General features: G+C 39.7%; 1 protein-coding gene and 1 pseudogene across 3 annotated transcripts in view; both read left to right on the top strand.

The window, feature by feature from the left end:
• The first annotated feature begins 577 nt into the window (after nt 1-577).
• On the top strand, nt 578-2,244 carry LOC141489496 (eIF5-mimic protein 2 pseudogene; annotated as a pseudogene).
• Nucleotides 2,245-10,197: 7,953 nt separating this feature from the next.
• PDZK1 (PDZ domain containing 1) overlaps nt 10,198-13,845 on the top strand; it is a 34,619-nt gene continuing 30,971 nt past the window's right edge. The window contains exons 1-2 of one of the 3 annotated variants that reach the window (XM_074188618.1): nt 10,198-10,221; nt 10,634-10,717. The gene's annotated coding sequence lies outside the window, so the exon portion shown is untranslated. Of the gene's footprint in view, nt 10,222-10,633; nt 10,718-10,746; nt 10,930-13,506; nt 13,532-13,845 lie in introns of those variants that run through there. The other 2 variants (XM_074188619.1, XM_074188620.1) reach the window with 2 other exon arrangements.

Below are 13,845 nucleotides of genomic sequence, written 5' to 3'. Positions count from 1 at the left end.
TATCTGATATAGAGCTTTCATATGTGATGTACCCAACCAGGCCAGCTGCCTGCCCTAAGTGAATTCTGAAACCTCCTCCCCCTGATCTCAAGGCTGTTTTTGGAACCAAACCAAAACGTTTTTTCCCCCAGAGAGTTCTGGGCTCATCTTCCTGAATTCAGAACTGACCCTTACTAGCTATGTGAGCGTGGGCAAGTCTCAACCCTGTTTTCTTCAGTTTCCTCACCTATAAAGGAGTTGGAGAAGGACATGGAAAACCACTCCAGTGTCTGTGCAAAAAAATTCCAAATTGTTCCCCTCTCTTATCTTCAAATTAATTCAGATCTAAGTTACCACCACCGGGTTACCACCACTTGGGGGTTTCTGAATTTTTTCTCTCTGCTTTCAATTTAGGTATCTTACTTGAATAATCAAAAGCAGCAAAAGCCAATACTATCAGATCAATGTTTTAAAAATAGAAAAGAGAATACAGAGTTTCAAGACTAATTAAAATTTAACTGTAACTGGCACTCATTTGGAAGCAGTAACAAAATTTCTTGGGCATCAAGTTCTGGAAAAAAACTTGATTATTGCCAACATGAAGAAACACTATGACATTCTGGTAATTGATGGCTTGCTGGCAGATGGCAGGATGCCTCCAGATGTCTGTATATTTGCAGCACAAGAAGGCCTAGAGACCATGCAAGCCTTTGCTCTGGTATTCAGCAAATGAATTAAGTGATCTAAATAACTTGAAAAGGGATCTAAGAATGAAGTTAAAAAGCTGCCACTATTCTTAAAGGATTTTTCAGAATCTGAGAACAAATTGGTCAAACTGACTGGGGTTCTCTGGCTGAAGGGACACTTAATGCATCCATTTTTTTGGGGGGGGGGTGAGACAATTGGAGTTAAATAACTTGCTGTACATCACACAACTAGTAAGTCAAGTGTCTGAGACAGGATTTGAACTCAGGTCCTCCTGATTCCAGGGTTGGTGCTCTATCCATTGCATCACTAATGCATCCATCCATTCTTTTTTTTTTTAATTCATAAGACAACTTTTTAAAAAATTGAAGTTAGTAAACTTTGGTCTCCATTTAAACTCTATATTTCCTTCTCTGGATATGAATGGTATTCTCCATCACAAGCCTTTTAGTATTGTCTTTGATTGTTGTACTGCAGAAGTGATCTAGTCCATCATAGTTGATCATCACCCCATGTTGTGCTTAGAGTTTATAATGGTCATCTGGTTCTGCTCACTTCACTCTGCATCTGTTCATGCAAGTCTTTCCAGGCTCTTCTGAGGTCCCACCTCTCACGGTTTCTTATAGAACAATAGTGTTCCATCACATTCATATACCACAATTTATTCAGCCATTCCCCAATTGATGGGCATTCCCTCAATTTCCAATTCTTTGTCACTTATGAAAAGAACTGCTATAAATACTTTTGTATATGTGGGTTTTTTACCCTTTTTTTGTGATCTCTTGGGATATAGACCTAGAAGTGGTATTGCTGGATCAAAGGTATATTGCATTCATTTTTAACAACCTTTAAAATGAGAACTTGGCTAAGGAAGACATCAGTGATGGATGAAAATAAATAAAATTTTAAAAAAAGAAGGCATCAGTGGCCTTTTCTATAAAGCTGTTTAAATTAATGAAAAGAATGAAATGAAAAGAAAATAAACGCAATAGCTGTTAGTCTTCAAAAAGTCAGCATGGACAACAGGCTGAAGGAACTTTTTCCTGCCAACAAAGTGAGAGAGTATCTTATGGGAGCAGGTCCAAAAGAACTTTTGGTATGTTCAGAAATGTCACATGGTGATCTACTCAATGATATAGTTTTGTGTGTCAAGGAGGAAATGAAGAAAAATAATATCCTAGAGCTGATCAATATAGGTATCGTCTGGTTACACATAATAAGGACCTTGGAATGAAACAAAAAGGAAGAGCTGTTAAGTAGAGCTAACATTCATCATTTGAAGTAATATAGCCTCTGCTTGCTGCCTTTACTACTCTGGGTCCATCTGAGCTGACTCCGTTACTGAATATTTAGGAGTACTGTTATGAGTATTCACTTCCTGAAAGTCTGCCAGAAAATCACGGTGATTTTTTAAAAATAAGTTCTGAGTGAAGAGCCCATTTTGATGTGATATAAAGATACAAAAGGGAAAAGTATCTTTCGTAAGCAAATGAAAAAAATTTGCTAAGTGGCTCAAAAATGTGGAAGACGACTGAATCTGAAGTGGAAGAAGGTGACTGAGCTGTGAAAGTGTAAGTTCAGTAAAGAAAACAGGAGTTGTAGTTGTAGCTGTAGGAGTTATGAATTTGAGCCAAATATTGCCTTGGTTTTCCCCCTTATCTCCTACCTCATGTATTTTCTACTGTAATATTGTAATTTTAGACCTTCCACAATAAACAGTTCATTTTTATCCCTGGGTTTTCTATAAACAATTTACAAGACATGATTTGGTTAAAAACAATTTGTTTTGTAAATCCTTTTTGCAAATTAAACTGCATCCAAAGTCAAAAGGAAAATAACTTGTATGATAGTCTGATATGAAATGAAAATTAATTGGTGTTCAGAACCCTGTTCATCAAATCTCTTCTATAAGACTTTAAGGGTAAATTTCTGTACATTGATTCTAAAGTAAATAGCTCACTTTTTAGTTGATATTACTAAAGAATATTTCTGTTAACACTTATTTTATTTTTTGGAATTATTCAAAGTTTAATCAAAGAGTTTCCAAGTAACCTTCAGCTAAAATTGCTATTCCCCTTGCTCCCTGGTTTCTCACTGGTTAAGTAAAGGAATTGATGGGAAGCAATTCAGAAAAAAATGAAGACAGCACAAGTGACTTGGAAGGTAGATAGAAGAAAATAAAGATCTCTCCATTGTATTCTTTTCTGCATCTAATGTTCTGGTCAGTAAAATGGATGAACAACTATTGTGCCACTATTCCCAGGTCTACTTACAAATGTATTATTAAACTAACCTCAGTATATAGCACTCTAGAGAACCCTAAGTTAATAGAACAGGAATCATTAAAGGGAGTGCTTGTAAGGAAATGACAGTTATCTTAAACCCAGTAAAATTATTTGATATCTTAAGTGACAAATGTGTTAATAGATTACAAAGAGCCCCTATGGGACTCCAAGAATAACTGTCAAATCTGTCCTATTGACTTAGAGTCATCTTGTTTGTTGTATTGAAATGCAATGATGTGGCACCACTTCATTCTTTCACATATGCAGGGATGCCTTAAGCATCTACTTAATATGCTGTTTTCTTCTTGCCACTAACCAGAAAAGGTTTCTTTCTAAGTCTTAATCTTTATTTTGATGTCTCATCTTTTTTGTTAATTTATCTTTGCTGATAAGTTGTCTGGATATATATTATATATATATGTATATATATACTGATATTATATATATATATATACCAATATTATACATATATATATGTATATAGCATAGCCATTAGAAGATGGGTAGTTGATTGTTGCCTAATTTTTGGCAGCTAAATTTTGTGGTAGGGAAGCAGTATTTTAGTGACCATTTTGAAATAAGATGTTCTTAACTCTTTGTCAAGGTTGGAAACAGTTTCACCAGAACATCAGTGAAATATGCCCTATCCTAGCATGTGCCAATAAGATTCAAGAATTTGGTATTTAAAATTAAAAGTGCACCTTGATGAAATGAAGCATATTATAATCTGAAACTACAATATAGTCTTGTAAAGAAGAACATTATAACTTAATGGAAGCAGCTCCTCTCAGCAGTTGAAAGCTAGGACAACCCTATTATATCAGCTATGGACTATGTTATCCCCATCCAGAGGAAGAAAATCCATACAAAAAACAAAACACACACAAACACACACACATACACACACAACCCTTTAAGAGTCTGATGAACACTTTATAAAAATTATCTCTTATGTATCTCTTTCCCTTAATTCTAATTCCTCACACTGAAAATAACTAATCTGTAAACATGTTTATCAAAAATGTGTATGTACAATGCTAATCTGTTCCTCGCTGAGGGGAGGGGGGTGGGAAGGGAGGGTGGAAGGAAATTTTATAACTTAAAAATATACATATGCATATGGATGTAAATAAATAGAAAATATATATTTATATATATTAAAACTAGATTACCCCCCCCAAAAAAACCCCATGATGTCCACATTGGGAGGGGGCAGGGGTGGAGAGAAGATTACTTTTTTTTTTTAGTGCTAATGAAATTCTTCTTTTTAAACCTTGCATACTCCCTTGCAAATGATTTCCTTACAGTTCTGGCTTGTAGCCACAGAGAACCTGCACAGAAGTCACTCTTCAGTGTGTCTAATGATTAGAGAATGACCAAACAAATTATGGAATGTGATATGGTGGACTATTAAATCACATGGATGTCTGTGATTTTCTTAAAGTGCAAATCTGACTAAGTGACCCTAACATAAACTTCAGTGTTACCTATTTCCCATAGGATCAAATATAAAGTTAGCTTTTTTCTATTTTCTAATCTTTTAATACTTTATTTCCCATTATAGGAGTAAAATATTTTTGCATTCCCAGTAGTCTCTGTGCTACTCCTCGTACAAAGTGCTTCATCTCCTATCTCTAGACCTTTGCACTGGCTAATCCTCATGCCTGGAATGCCCTCCCTCCTTACCTTTACCTGCTAGATCCCTGGCTTCCTTTCAGACTTCAGGAACAAATAGTTTTCATGATTTGTCTTCTAGGTCTCTGTCTTGTATCTATTGTTTTATGTGAGCTGTGTCCTCCATTAGAATGGAAGTTTCTCAAGGGAAGAGACTATTTTTGCTTTTTCTTGTGAATCCAGCATGTAGTACAGAGCCTGCCACATAGCAAGTGGTTAATTGATGTGATGATTGATTGACTTGAGTGTTGTTGGTCCATAAGAACTGAAAAGATTAAAGGATAAAAGGAACTCAGGAATTTTCAAGACAAATTGGAAATATAGAACAAGGGTATCAAATTTGTATAGCACCTATTGACTCTTTAAATGCCTTTTTTTGGACTTTCTCCTTCCACTCTTATGATATTTGCCCTTTGTAGGTGGCTTTCTGGTTTATGGTGTCGGTTTTATAAAAGATTTGTGATGAGGCCTCCCTGAGAGAAGGGGCTGTGTCTTCAGCCATGTCCAAAATGTCTTGAGAAAAGACCCATCTAATATTCCATTCGCTAATTATCTATTCTGACTGACCAGAGTCCAGGCAATAATTCTGCCCTCCACCCACTTCATCCTCCCCTTTATTATGGAATGAGGCTGAATATGTCCTCTGTCACCATTTCACATGCTTGCTACCCAGTCTCATTTAGGCAAGTACATGAATTGAACAACTTCTGAATCCTGTCCCTGCTCTCTGTTTCTGTCTCTCTCTCAGTCTCTGCCTCTCTGCCTCTTAGTCTCTGTCTCTTTCTCTTTCTCTGTCTGTCTCTGTCTCACTGTCTCTCCAGCTCTCTCTCCCCACCCCTTCTCTCCCTAGGACTATATGAGCTCATCTAAGCAAGCCCCTTAAATTTTCTAAGCCTCAGTTTCCTCATCTGTAAGACAGTGAGAACAAATAAGGCAATATGTGTGTGAAAGTACTTTGTAGTTTTGTCGATATGTCCATGTCAGAGATTATTAATTATTAAAGCAGAAGCAAAAGAAATAGAAGACTCCTTCCCGATCCCTGAGAATTTTCAATCATGAAGGGAAGCCAAGACAGGAAGACTCAGATATAGTCAGGGGAACCCTTAGGAAGCAGAAAAATAAAGATGACCTTCAGAGCCATAACCCTCTCATTCATCCTGAGTTTCTGCAGGTGATTTTTTCATCTTGAAGGTAATGAGGGATAGGGCATAGTGGGGGAGGGGAGATGGAAGGGTCTTCTATCTCCATCTAGGCACAGAAACAGTAAGGTTGAGGGTTATGGGATCTGGAACAGCTTACTTTTCTAAATTGGGTAGTTAGTGATGAGGAGTGACAATAAACTGAATTATCCTGGGTTTGGGTGTAGGCTAAAGATTTTGAGGTTGTAGCAACTAAGAAAGAATTAAATTCAGTTCACCTCACAGAATCATAGGATTGAAAGGGAACAAGAATCTTCCTTGTTTCATGAAAAATGGTTATCCAGGGGGCAGCTAGATGGTACAGTGGATAGAGCACCAGCTCTGGAGTCAGGAGGATCTGAGTTCAAATGCAGCCTTAGACACTTAATTGCCTAGCAGTGTGACCTTGGGCAAGTCACTTAATCCCATTGCCTTAAATTAAAAAAAGAAATAGTTATCTAGACACAATTAAATTAACTGCCTTGTTGAGTATGCAGCTACAAGCTGAAAAATACTCACTGCTCTCAAGGGGTTTATATTCTACGAAGTGACTCCATATTTACGTGGATGAATAAGTGAAAAATAATTTGTAAGGGAAGAAACCCCTAACAATTAGTGGAATCAGGAAGCTTCCTCTAGAAAACTGAAATTGAATTATATTAAATGAAACTAAAGATTTTAAATGGCAGAAATGGGAGTGGGAGCATGTCTTCCAGGCCTGAGGGACAGACAGTGCAAAAACACAGAGATCAAATATATACTGAGTTCATGAAATGGCAAACAGCCCAGATAAAGTTGAGTAACATTAGTCAGTCTGGAAGTGTAGACTGGTGCCGGATTGGGAAGGGCATTAAAAAGATCACGTATAGCCAGGAACCAATGTATGGACTTTGGTTACAAGTTCTGCCCATCTAGTGGCACTGACTACATCCATCTGCAATTATCATTGATTTCCTAAAGCAAGGATCACCATTTGACTCTTTGAGACCTCTTGGTTTTAGGAGAAGGTTCTCTGTCTAAACCTGACCTCATTTGAGTTAAGATCAGGTCTAAAGAAGTTTTGGCTTATCCCAGGTTAACCATACATAAAGCAGGAATAAAAAAAAAATAAAATGAATTTTTAAAAATAACAGAGACATTCAGAACTCAAGCTCCAAGGCATCTTTCCTGTATCTCCCTATTTCTATTCCCTTTTCTTTCTAATCTCAGTTTGACTGGTGGGAGATGAGCAACTCCTATCCATTCAACTCTCCTCTGTCTCCTTACTTCTCCAAACTCATGGATCCCTGCTCTCATAGCAACAACATGGGAAGACAAAGTAAACAAAACATCATCATTCACCCTATCAATGAAGTCTTTGAAATCAATTTTATAACATGGTCACAGATTTGGAGTTAAGAAGGATGTTTAGTAGGAACCTATAGTCTTTAAAAATTTTAAAAATATATTTAAATTTATTTCATTAAATATTTTCCAATTGCATATTAAAATTTTTAAATATTTGTTTTAAACATTTTTGAGTTTCAGATTATTTTCCTCCCAACTGCCCCTCCCCCAACCCTGAGAGAAGGTGAGCAATATGACATCAATTATGTAAATCAAGTCGTCTTGATTGCCTCATTTTACAGATGAGGAAAAAGACCCAGTTAAGCAACATGACTCCAGGTAACCTGGGTAGAAAGGTGGGATCTGAACCTTGATTTTCTGACTATTAATACAAATCTCCTGACTCAGTGAATGGAATAACTTTTGGAACAGAGGATTCTTTGGAGGATCTCAAGAGGGGATGACTTATTCTCTCCCTAGCCCAGTGAGATCAGTCTTGAGCTGGAGAAACATGAAGCTGAAGAAAGGAGCAGAGCTTGGCCATTTCCTTGGATGCTGGGGGAAGTTGACACTCTCAATGACATTTGCTATTGCCTCATGACAAGTGTATCTATGTATGTGTTTGCATGTGTGTGTGTTGTATATATAAAGGATGAAATGAATTGTCTACCTAGGCTTGATGCTTTCACTCATCACTTCAACACTTTCTCCTAGTATTACCCTCCCCAGCAACAATTGCCCCAAATCGTCTATTTTTGCCAAATTAGTCTTCTCACTCTCTACTGAACCTGCCTCCTATTCAACCCATTCCAAGATGTTGTCCAAACCATTTTCCTCTACTCTGTTTTCTGTAATACAAAGGGATCAAAATCAAGGAAGTCTTTATCTTCATCTTCATCTCTTTCTCCTCTGTAAAATGAAGCAATCATTTTTAAATGATTTTTTAAAAAAACTGAAAAAAACTGAAGTTGGAATTGGATAGGACCACCATCTTTCCCCAGCACCCAGTTCAAGTCTAAACTTTTCCCTGAAGCCCTCTAGACCTCTCCAGTTGGCCCTGGTCTTTTCCTCCCTGTCACTCAGAGCCTTCCTTGTCTGTGCTTTTTCTTTGCATGTAAGTTATATACTGCTTTGAGAGATGTCTAACATTTACTGAATTTCATTTTATCAGATGAATAAACAAATCTCTGTTGTTTTTTTGACTTTATGTATTTATGCCTTGACTCCCCAACTAGTATATAGGAAGGCATGAAATGTGTCTTATATTTCTTTGTGGAGTCAGGGATGGAGGGAAAGGAAAGAGAAGACACAGAGCTGCAGGAAGAAGATAAGTTATAGTATGATAAATGTTCAATGGAATTGAAGGAAATACAGGCGTATCTTATATGATTGCACTTTGCTTTATTGCTCTCTATAGACATATATATTTACTATATATATATTTATAAATTGAAGGTAGAGGGCACCTCTACATTAAACATGGTTATTGGCACTATTGTTTCAACAGCATGTGCTCACATCACATCATATCATGTTTCTTACTTGGGTTATTCTCATAATATTTCAAACTTTTTCATTACTACTGTATCTGTTAGGGGATCTATGATTAGTGGTCTTTGATGTTACTACTGTAATTGTTTCAGGACACCGCAAACTGTACCCACTTAAGGCGGAGAACTTAATTGATAAGTGCGTAGGTTCTGATTGCTCAGCCAACCTTTGTTACCTACATTCTCTCCCTCTCCTTGGGACTCTCTCTTCCTTAAGACACAACAGTATGGAAGAATATCACATAAACTAAGTTGATAAAGCAGTGGCAGGGTTTGAGAAGACTGACTTCAATTTTGAAGAAAGTTCTGCCGTGGGTAGAATGGCATCAAATAGCATCGCATGCTACAGTGAAATCTTTTGGGAAAGGAAGAGTCAGTGGATGTGGCAGCCTTATTGTTATCTTATTTTAAGAAATTGTCACAACCACCCCAAACTTCAGCAGCCACTACCCTGATCAGTCAATAGCCATCAACATGGAGGTAAGATCCTCCACCGATAAAATGATGATGACTCACTGGAGGCTCAGAGGATACTTAGATTTTTTTTTTTTTAAGGAATAGCTTTGAATTAATGCTTACACATTGTTATTTTTAGACAAGATACTACTGTACATGCAGTAGACTACAGCATAGTGTAAGCATAACGTTTATATGTACTGGGAAATAAAAAAATTGTGTGACTTTTTTATTACAATAATCATTTTATCTCAGTGGGCTGGACCATACCTGCAGTATCTCCAATATATAAACCTGTATGTGGTCAGGATCAACTGGATAGCACAAGAAGTGCTCTTGGAGCTTACTGTGGGGGAAGGTGACTGAGGATAGCAACTGAGGAATAGACCAGGTGGGATATGGATCAGAAAAGGAAATGTCAGAGAGGGTTGGGTGTATAGGTGTGGTATACATGAAGCTACACTCTGAGCGGAAAGCCTGACTTTCTGGGGGTTTATCTAGTCCTTCGGGGGCTCAGAACCCTTTGTGATACCTTTGTAGCTTCCACTGGCTCCCACTAATGAGCACAGGTACATTGTGCATTTGTGTGTGTGTGTGTGTGTGTGTGTGTGTGTGTGTGTGTGTGTGTAATTGTATAGCACAACTTTGGTGGTAGTGGAATTCTTAGACTGGATTTGGGTTCAGTTCTTCTTTTTTACCTTGGGGCAAACTGAGCCACCTCTCACCCTCATTTCTAATCGTGGGCTGGGGGATCCAGGTCATCCAAGAGTACTGGTGCCAGCCAACCTGGTTGTGTGGGTGATATTGATAGAGATCTCTGTTTTGTTCATCACTTTGGCCTGGGCTGGAGGCCAGAGTAACCGGTTGGGCTCACCTGTCCCAAGGCAGCTGTCCTGGGGAGCAGGGTTGGGCAGCTTCTCAGTGGTGCATTTGGCCTGTCCCTAGTTGCCTCTGTTGCTGGTGTGGGGCAGGACGACAAGCAGGCGCCACAGTTGGGAGAAGTTCCATGTGGGAGAGTGTAAGGAAGACCTTGCCCATAGGTGGAAAGTTCTCTGCAGAAAGAGGCAGGTAAAAAAATTCAAGGGCCGTGTGTGGGTGAGAGAGACAGAGACACAACTGCAATGACTAGCATTGCAGCAGAGGCTTCTCCTCTGCCTTGGGGAGAGAACCCAGGAATGACCTGCCCAAGATCACATAGGTCGTGAGCTCGTACTCTGCTCTATACTTCTCATCTCAGGTTCTCAATAAATCCAGGGAGGCTGGGCAGAGGGCTGAGGTTATTGATGAGCAGAATCAAGGGGCGCTGCTGGAGAGCCCTGGCCCTCCTTCCTTGAGGACAGAGCAGTCAGGTTTGTCTGGGACTTTGCCATCCCTCATGGCCCCAGTGCTGGCAGGGAGGGGGACATAGGTCGTTTCAAACTTAGACCACAAGGTCCTGTTAAATAGATCAGCTTTTAAATCAACCTTTGTTCAACCAAAGTCCAACAGGTTCCAAGTCTAACACCTGTCAGCAGTGAAAGAATTCCAGGGTAACCTTACCAGAGAGCTTCGGTCCTGGGTACAGGTAAGAATTTCTTTTTCAAGTGTCTCACTGTGTAACGTCGCTGATGTCGCCAGCCCATCTTAACTTTGGTCAGGGAGAAGGCACTGACTGGGCTTCCTTCTTCCTCCCTGTGTTTTCTTTTCCTCAAGTAGATACTCAGCTCTTCAGGGGATAAATAGCCTGGGTTGATAGAGATAGAAATACTCTCACCTGCTATTCATCTGGGAAGGGAGGTGAGTAGGCTTCTTAGAAAAGATACTATCTAGCCTTCTGTGGTCCTTGGGTCTGAGGCAGGAGTCCAAGGAACTGAGGCCGACTTGGCTTTCAAGTCAAAGGAATATACTGTTAACTTTCCCCTCCTGAAAAGTTGCTATCACTTCAGGTTTCCCTCTTCTCCTAACTAAGAAGTAGGAAGGGGTAATAGGAAGCCACAAATGTGATCTTCTGCAGAGTATTGCTGGGAAAACTCCTGGAGGAGGAGGAGGTATGTTTACCTAGGCAGTTAAAGTGGATGGAGTGGGCCCGGAGTCAGGAAGACAAGCTCAATACGGTCTCCAACACTTCATCTGTGTGGCCACTTAACCTCAGTCTGCCTCAGTTTCCTTATTTATAAAATGGGGGATAATGACACACCCATCTCCTAGGATTGTGATCAAATGAGAGATCTATAAAACACTTAACAGAGTGTCTTAATTCCTTGCTTGGGACCCAAAGCCATTCAGCTTAGACCTCCATGGCTAAGGTGATATAAAGAACTGAGGTGATTATTTGGGTTAAGTGGGGTTTTGACCTGAATTCAATATCTAGAAACACCCTGATAACTTTGTCTTGCTATAAGCTCCTTCTCTGGAGAGGAATGGGGAATGCCTTCTCCTCTTTGAGGGGAGACTCAGTCTTTAGCTGATTCCACCAGGTTTCTCTTCCATGCATTATCCAATGAGTTATTCCTTCTGCCTTTTTTATTTTGGGGGGGGAGGTTCTGGGGCATGAGGAGATAAAGGTTTGTAAGACTAGGGACTCCTCACTGGAAGTTACAGGGCAATTGGGAACTTGGTTTCTTCCCACTTTTTGGTAGATAGGACTAGGGAGCAGCCTTGCATCTTGAGCCCCAGGAAACCCTGGGTAAGGTCTTACTTAGCATCATAGGAATTTGTCTCGGGGAAGACAGCCCCCACTCTGAGGCTGGGCAGAGTGAATACGAAGTACAGTAACTTGTTTAGCCTGTCCTCTATCTGGCCTGCCCATTTATCAAGACCACTTGACTGTGGAAACGTACAGGGTATAACCTTCTTTCCCTCTGTGTTTCTAACTTAAGAACTGCCTGTAGCCTTTTGGACTGAGGCTGACTTTCTGTACTTATCTCCTCTAGCATCAGCAGAAACCTCTGCTCTCAGGTTTTTCTTGCTTTTTCTTGTAAAATCCCATCAGCCTCTTCAGTGTTGTGGAGATTTTCTTGGTCACGAAACTGTGTTGGGTTTTTACTGAAGGAGGCATTGCTGGGAAATGTGTGTCCTTGCAAACCTCCCACTCTCTGCAATTGCCCCTTCTCGAAAGCAGCTGCTGGGACTGGGTGGTGGCAGATGAAGAACTGAAACAGACCCCAGTCCAAGCCCATCTTTTATGCAAATGTGGGAATGGAACCCTGGGAGGTTAAGGGACTGGCTTGGGGAGGGAGTGATGGAGTGAGTAATGGAGGCAGGCAGAAATCAGGTCTTCTGACTCCAGAGAGAAGTCATTCCCTTGGACCATAGTTTCCTAGGGGGAGAAGCTCAATAAGCGCTGGGCTCCATGTTTGATTAGAAGAACAAAACATTTATATAGAATCCAATAGAATAGAATATCATATACAACATCTGCTAAGCCTCTCTAGGTCCAAAGAACCCCCTCAAGGTTTGGGATGCCAAGATAACCCCAAGTCCTAGGGGCTCTGGACTGTGGTTTTTGGTAATACACCAACACAGAAAATGATCAGAAGCCTCATTGTGTACAACATTACTTCAACTAACTTTGAAACTTCTAAGGAGGTCTTGTTCATTCTAAGGACCAAGTCTGAGTTGAGGGAAGTATAATGTACAATTGGTCAATTGGAGCCCAGTGGAAAAGTTTCTTTGGACTTTCTAATTTTTTTTTTTGTGCCTAGAAGATGCATAGTCTCAACTGACTTGATTATTGTAGTTATTTTTCTGAGGAATTCTCTGGACTATCTGTATTTTCTTATATCTAGAACATGCAAAGTCTCAACTGACGACTATTGTATATTATTTTTCTGATGAGTTCCTCGGGACTATCTGTATTTTCTTATATCTAGAACATGCAAAGTCTCAACTGACTTAGTTACTATGTTATTTTTCTGATGAATTCCTCTGGACTATCTGCATTTTCTTGTATCTAGAACATGCAAGGTCTCAACTGACTTGATTATTGTATGTTATTTTTCTGGTGAGTTTCTTTAGACTATCTGCATTTTCTTGTATCTAGAACATGCAGGGTCTCAACTGAATTGGTTATTATGCTATTTTTCTGGTGAGTGTCTGCTAGAACTGTGATAGAGATGAGTGGTATTTTAGGGGGTCCTGTTTCCTCTCAGGCTGTGGGGAGAAAAGAACTGGTAGTTGTAGTATGATGTGGTCCCAAGAAGAAAGAAAATCCTCCTTCATTTATTGACCTCAATAAACTGAGATAAGTGAACCTGTGGAAGAGCTCTATCTCAGGATCCCATCAGTCCTATCTCATCAGTCAGAATTATCTAGCTACTCATGGAGACACACTCTGCAGTTATGTGCTCAGCCAAGTGATAAACAACGAAGAGATCTTGAGGTTGTTTATTATGCTTAGGTAAGTGAATCATTCATCTCTGAATTTCGTACATTCTTCTAACCATAAAATGCTGGGCAAGGTCTCCTATCTAGTGCAAAGAGAACAGACCTGGTAGTCAAGGAGCCTAGGTTCTGGTCTTGTTCCTGTCATTGTTCCAAGGGGCTGCTTTTTACTGGGGAGGAGGGTTGAGGCAAAGAGATCAATGAAAGATCTAAGTGAAATGCTCAAATGCACCTCTTGCTTCTGTGAAGATGTACGGAATGCACTCCCTCCTCATCACTTGCTTTCAGAATCCTTCTCTTCCTGGGTCTCTTCTGGGAAAGTTTGCTCTG

The sequence above is a fragment of the Macrotis lagotis genome, chromosome 5 (genome assembly GCF_037893015.1).
Source record: "Macrotis lagotis isolate mMagLag1 chromosome 5, bilby.v1.9.chrom.fasta, whole genome shotgun sequence".
Lineage (NCBI taxonomy): Eukaryota > Metazoa > Chordata > Mammalia > Peramelemorphia > Peramelidae > Macrotis > Macrotis lagotis.
Note: the sequence above shows the minus strand (reverse complement) of the source record. Positions and strands in the feature narration are given on the sequence as shown.